The sequence below is a fragment of the Triticum dicoccoides genome, chromosome 2B (assembly GCF_002162155.2).
Source record: "Triticum dicoccoides isolate Atlit2015 ecotype Zavitan chromosome 2B, WEW_v2.0, whole genome shotgun sequence".
In the NCBI taxonomy this organism is placed as follows: domain Eukaryota; kingdom Viridiplantae; phylum Streptophyta; class Magnoliopsida; order Poales; family Poaceae; genus Triticum; species Triticum dicoccoides.
In genome coordinates, this window is record NC_041383.1 from 483491689 (window position 1) to 483499167 (window position 7479).

The following is a 7479-nucleotide window of genomic DNA, read 5'->3' on the forward strand; positions in this document are numbered from 1 at the left end:
AGTGCTGACCAAACCACACACAGAAATACAAACCCCTTATGTCTCTATAACAGGCAGACACACATTTCAAAACTGAAGTAGGAACATTAGAATCATATGAAATTCGTATTTGAACAAATAAACTAAGGAATTATGAGTGGCATAATGTTTAGCTTCAAGGGTGGAGTGTTGGTAGTGCGACACAAAGCAAGTAGGCAGATTGTATTCCATGTAAAAGATTGAAACCTATGTAAAAGCTAGAAATGACACTTTCTTTCTATACAATGCAGTGTCCGTTGCCCACACATGATGGAATAGATCACATAGAGAAATACTATTCACTCATGTCTACGGTTCCAGTATTTAGAAACAGGGTGGTCCACCCTAAAAGAATATTGACAACAAATATGACAAGGCAAGCATAGATGTAGTGAATCAATCATTTACTTGTGAGCTTACTAGGACAAGTATGCAGAATTGTAACTGCAGTAAGAGACCGTCCAAAATCTGAATGAAGAAGTTTGTCTAGCACTTTTTGTTTGCAACTAATCGATGTGAATAATTGGATATTATATCGAATGAGTAAGAAAGACAAGTAAAATTGTCAACAAACCTGGCTTGCAGTAGTAATCTGGGTCAATGTCACTACGACCAACAATCCAAAATGACTAGTGTCTGTTCCGAGGGCCGGAATTTTGAAAACCCTGTGAACTTTAGAGGTACTAAAGATTACCGAAATACATCTGAACCATTAAGTGTAGGTAGCATTGAGCACACAACAAACCCTAATGACAATCCTGCCTAATGAGTAATGAATCAATTAGAAAATGGGTGACGAGGAGTGGCTGCTGAGTGTTGAGGACGTATCTCAGGATAAATCGGGTTGGCTTGGTGGGTGCTGCACGCCTGAGCCATGAACGGACTGGGAAGGTAGGCACGGCGGCACGCCCGGGCAGTGGTGACGCTGTTGGGCGAGCGGCTCCTGACCTCCTGTTAGTCCGGCGTCTCCTCCTAGAGTCATGCCATCTGGGGACGGCAAGTCGTCGGCGAGGCAGGCGGCTGGGGGCGAGTAGAGATCGGAAGCGCGCAGTAGAACAGAGGGGAATCGGGGCCTGGGACAACCCAAAATCCCAGGGTGGGCCGGCCCACCGTGGGCACCCTATAGAGATACACACCCGAGCGGAGAACATGCATTTTCGAAACTAACTTAGGAATATTTAGCTGACCAATTAAACGACTCTTTTTTAATAATATCAGATTCGTATTTGAACAACTAAGCTTGTTTAGCTTGATGGGTGGAGCAGTGTTATTATGACATGACGCACGTATTCTGATCGTATAGTGATCATAAAAGGGGGAAACTCTAAGCATATATTTTTTAGCAAAAGAGGGTTTCCCCTCAGATTTCTATTAAAGAAACCACCACGGAACCAACATGATCAATTAAACCCTAAGCATGATCAATTAAATCGTATTATGACTGTGCCGTGGCAGATTTGAAGCTGCAAACCGGAGAAATGATTAGCATCCATTGTTTGCTTCAAACTAAGAACTAAATTCTAAGAGCTAAAAAGAAAGTAGAGTAACAAAGTTAAGATCTATTTTCTGGTTGAGATCAAAAATTTGAGGAGATATGAAGTACCACCTCTCTTGCGGCACTGTGTAGGCATCGGGGGTGCGATGGCTGTCGGTGGCGTTGAAGCAGATCTGCGACGGTAGATGGGTACATCGGGGGATAAGTCCCGTTGCGGTGGAAGAGAAGGTCGTGTGAGCGGCCCTGGCAAAGAGGACGATGGTGCCGATGAAGCGAGAGGACGCGATGCAAGGCTATTGGTCTGTCGCCGTGGATGAGAAACGTCCATCTCTAGTAGTGGACGACGCGGTCTTGGTAGGCGCTCTGGCATGGTGGAGGACGGTGGCGATGGATGTGGTGGAGGACGACGGCGGTGGATGGGGTGGCGGACGGAGGATGGTGTGGGGATGGTGTTCTAGCGCGGACGGTGTATGAATTGGAAAATGGAGGGATAGGATACGGGGAACCATGTTTTTGGGACGCGCCTGTCTGAAATATGGGAAAGTTACGAACTTAGCCCCCGTTTAAAATTTGGACGTCTCGTCGGTTGGGGATAGGACAGTAATCTCGCATCACGCCAATATTTGCCCAGAGCGATTTCGGGTGAGGAGAGGGTGGTTGGTGCCCATGGTTGATGCCCACGGTGTATGAACGGGGCTGACAGGTAAGGCGGTTGTGTCACGTCTGAGTGAAGTTACAAACCTGCCCCTATTGAAAATATTTGCCTACATCGATTTCGGCCGAGTCGAGTTTGTTTTGCCACCCATCATGTATGAATGGGGAATTGAGGGAGAAATAGAGGTCTTTCGGACGAGCTTGAATCAAATGTGTTTTGCCGCCCATGTTTGACACCCACCATGTCGAAATGGGCTCAGAGGCGGTTGTGTCACATCTAATTGAAGTTACTAACCTACCCCTATTTAGAGCAGTGGAAATCAGGCCGATGGATGGTCTGTGTAATGGGTAGACAGTAATTTCCATCTCCCAAACACTTGGCTTCGGGTAGCCAACGTGAGAGTGGACATTTTGCCGCTTCTTTCGAATTTTGGGACAATAAGCATCCATGTTTACCCTGGCAACTAAATTCGAATCCATTTTGTATTCCTATATGAATCTTTATAAATCATTCTATGTGTTTTTATATATCTTCAAAAGGACGACAAAGATGTATTCCACTGTCATATATGAATATGGTTTACAAATGTCGATACTCAAATTCAGAAGCTAGAATCCAGTTTAAGGTGAATTCGAATATTTGGAACACTTCATGTCCAACTCAAATGTCACATGCAGCATAATGTGTACTCCCATTTAGATATGTACACAAGCGATGTATCAAGATTCAAATACCGAGTCAATCAACCAAGAATGTACAGAACTAATAGACATATAAACACTTATAGAGTATATGGATCAATGATATCAACTAACATACATAAGCCAGGCCGCTGTACTTTTTTTGCTACAACAGCATCCTTATTTTAGCTAGCATCTTGGCCCTTTCCGATGCATGCCACTTATGGTCCATGTATACTACTATTATTGCTGATGCACATTCAGCCCGATTGGCATATTTGTAGGTCTAGCACAGCAATCCAAATGAAATGTCTCCAAGTCTTATCAATTAATACAGACTTGTGCTCAAATAAAATTACAAACCAAAAAACAAAAAACAAAAAATAATTATTACATGATCTCTAAAACAAATGGTTTGATTGATTACATGAACAAACAACACAAAGGTTATTCAACGATAGAAAGAACATTTCACCTATTATTTACCAAGTGGGAATTTAATTTCCTTTTTTCCTTCAGGACCTTAACAATGTGGTCGGTCTCAGCTTGCTTTGTTTTGAAATCCACCAAATATTTAATGGTTGTCTTGAATACTGCTGGTGATTGTGTTGTTTGCTTCCTCAACATGTCAACTTCATCTCTAAGTGCAGAAGCAGAATCTCTTTCTACCACTAGTTTAGCCTCTAGAGCATCAACAATTGGCAATTCATAATGCACGATTGGGCTGGTGCCACTGCTGTGGGATGATACAACATCCATGGGGACCTCGCTCTTTGATCTTGGGCTAACCTATTTTGCCATTAAAGTTCCGATTGGATTCAGAAAAGTTGAAGTTAGCAAAACATCTCAACTAGGAGTTATAACAGCAAACCAGTTAAACAAACAAGGAATTAAAGAGTTTCAATTGGATGCTGAAAAGTAGTTATTAACATCATTGTAACCCGTTGTTGCAGCAGCAAAGCAGTTAAACAAACAAGTAGCTATTTAAGTTCAGGCAAACAGGTAATCTTAATAGTAAGTATCAAACACATAGATAGGCACAGTCTATAATAGGATTAATAGGCTGTGGCATTATGTAATCAGTAGAAAACTAAATTAAGCCGAGCAACATAATTGAACAATTTTGCAATAAGTGGCTAACTAAAATTATGAGAAGCAGGTAACTGAACTTACGCTAGCTCTTTGTACAGGCACACTGCAACTTCTTTTTCGCTTACAAGGTTGTATGAAGGAGTCCATGGCATCAATTGCTTGGCTACGCAGTCCCAATACTTCTTTCTTCCCACACTGCATTGGTAAGTCGAATGGTCAATCTGGTAAGATGGTGCGTCCTTGATATGTTATATGAGGACGTGTAGTCAGACTAGTTGTAGCCACACACATCACACTGGCTTTTACTGTATATTTCATGCGATTACTTTTGGCATATCGAGATCTAAGCAATCTACAATAGGATGAAAAGACTGGCATCCTTCACATTATTAGCGAACTTAGTTCATAGAAACAAGCAATTCAACCATTCTGTGGGTAAATGAAAAGCGCCAAAGGAATATTTTTCACTACCCAATCATGCACGCAAAAAGGGGCGACGCCACCATAGGGGCTGGTATGGGCGGCCGCCTCAGGTGGCTGGAAAGTGTGCACCTACTTTGAGTCATCCAGGTTGGCCTAGGCTAGTTTTGTTCGTCCCAACGCACGAGTAGGCAATGTAAAAAGTGAAGAAAAATGTTTCAATTTGGATGGGCCAATAACAGAAGTGCAAGGCAGGCCCTATAGCAGGCTCGCGGCCCAAACGAGCGCCTCCCATATCGACCGACAGCAGGAAAAATCCCAATTCATTCGCTCCAGCCTCCAGTCTGGTTCACTCCTAACCTAGCCGCTGCTGGACAGACCGACACAGCACTTCCTCCGCCCTCGTTGGAGGGCGGTCGTCGGGCTTCAAGCAAACGGAAGGCTTCAAGCAAACGGAAGGACAAGAAGATGAAGATCCAACCCTGGGTGTAGCCTGCATGGGAGGCAGCGGCGGCAACATGGGCATGGCATCAAGCTTGCGCAAATGGACAGTCGCATCTTGCAAGAGTAGCATGCACAACGAGCAGGTACATCACATCCCTGATTATATCTAATTCAACTCTTCAATTTCTGGCCAATAGTTAAACCTGACGGTGTTGTAAAACTGCTTGTATGTAGGGAATCTATGAGAAAATGAAACCAATTTCTACTTCTTTTATAACTCCCCTAATCAATACTGAACTGACTGGATATGATGTATCTAATCAAGTTTCCGGTGCAAACATACAAGCTCATGTTGTTCTTGAGCCTGAAGTGTCTAATGAACAGACTGCTAATGAAGGATTTGATGCAAACATTTTACATGCTCCTGGTGATGAACATATAGTGTCTAATGAGGGATCTAATGCAAGCATTTTGCAAGCTCATTGAAGGATTTAGTGTCTAATGATGATCTGCTATGTTGAGAGAGACAGAGATTTGCAGGCATTGATGACAAGCAAATTATAGTGCATTTTCATAGCTTGAGGAAATGTCGAGGCCATCTACCAGAAAGTCCCCGTATCATGACAACATAGCATAAATACTTTTCTAAACTGTTGTTTGAAACTATTGGCATACTTGTGCAGGATAGATATAGTGATATGCAGTTTGCGCACTGGTTATAGGTGCAATTACACTTCAATATTTTCAGCCAGAGAACGAATATTTCAAGCAGGTACAGACCATGTTTGTAGTCCTTGTACACCATGTTGCATTTTGTGTTTTTTGGTGCTTGCATCATTTAGTGTTTATAATCTGAACTACTTTGGATCATTAGCTGGTTTTCAAAGTGCATGTAGCTTCACATTTATCAAGTTATGTTGATTTCCGGAGTGCAAGTGTCTTTGTATTTTTTAAGTTAAATGTTCGCCCCTGGTAACTTGAATTTGTGGATCCGCCACTGCACACAAATTATACACGAATGCTAGTACGAATTAAATGAAATGCAGGGACTTACGCTAGCTCATTGTACAGGCTCACTACAGATCTGCTTGCGCTTGGGATGTTCCATGTACAAGTCCATGTTACCACTTGCTTGGATGTGCAGGCCTTGTGCTCCTGGCATCCCCCTCTGCATTTTTGACACGGCGAATGGTTGATCAAATAAGAGGAATCAACCTTGATGTTGTACCGGAGGACAGATACTTACAAGGTTATACGGGTGTGCAGGATGTGTACCAGATTCTGTAGCGCCGTCATGCTTCGCTAAAAAATGGATTTTCTTGTTTCAGATGATGTCGCCAGAAGAAATAAGAGTTAAAGTCAGAGTTGCATAGGCGTGTAAACTAAGAGAGCAGTGAAAGGATATCCAAACATCGTCAGAACAGTGCACAAGGGAGTGATGTGTGTATACCTAGTTCGGGTCGGTGTTTGGGCATGCTCGCCTAGCTAGAGTGCGGGTCACTTCAGAGCCGTTGAGGGTGATGCGCTGGCGTTGGCTGGCCGCGCACGGATGCAGATCTTGACTGGCAGTGGAGTGCTATGATGTGGTGGACGAGACCGTTGGTGAAGCCCCAACGGCCTCAGGGGGCGGAGGTTCGACGATGTGCTTAGTGAAGTAGCCCCGGTGAGGTGGGAGACGACGTCGGTGAAGTGCACCTGATGCAGTGGAAGTCGGTGTCTGTGAGGCACGTCGGTTGCGGCGGCCGACGTTGTCGGTGGACCACCCGGTGCGGTGGACGAGGGCGTAGATGAGGTAGCTCCGGTGCGGTGGTGAAGCGCGACCGTCGTCTTCGTCGTCATCGTCCGGCACAGAGGTGGGGAAAGAGATGAGACGAGGGGCAATTCGAACTTTGCTTGGGTTGGCAACAAATTAGGGATTTGAGCAATCTGGGCGCGAAAGGGGACAGTGGAGAAGAGAGATTTTGCAGGGCTGGAATTGGGGCCGCCAGATATTTCAATCCGAAACGTGGAAGCGCGAACTTATTTTGTCGAACGTGGGGGAGGGAGGGAGGGGTGGGTGGCTGGTGTGCCTACATTTGAGAATGCAAACAATCTTCTTTCATTTGCAAACGAATCTGTATGTGTTACCATGCCCGTGCTTGCAATAATTAGTCATTTGAACGAGATACTCCCTCCATTCACTTTTGTAAGTCGTTTCAGACAACTTAAAATGAATTGTTTTGCACATTGTCTGAAATGTCTTCAAGGTCTTATAAAAGTGAACAGAGGGAGTACTATAAATTAATTAATTAGGAGTTATTTGAAAAAAATCGAAATGGTATCCACGGTATCCACGCTAACGTTGATTAGAGTGTGTCACATAATTAGTTATTTGAATTAGAGTGTGTGTCACGTAGCGGTCTCCAATTCTAATGTGGATTTCGCATTTCACTGTATCCATGCCACTTTTTTAATACAAATTCATATGTATATGATGAACACCATGGTAGTGAGAAAACTTTTGGATGGATTCAATCATATGACCTACAAAAAAGCACAACAAATTGAGTCAATGTCAACTTTTCGAAACTTAGTATGGCACGAATTCGAAATAATTACCTGTATGCATGGTCCTCAGTTCAAATCTTACAATGTACACCGAATTGAAACATCGATATTAAGTCTCGTACTATGTA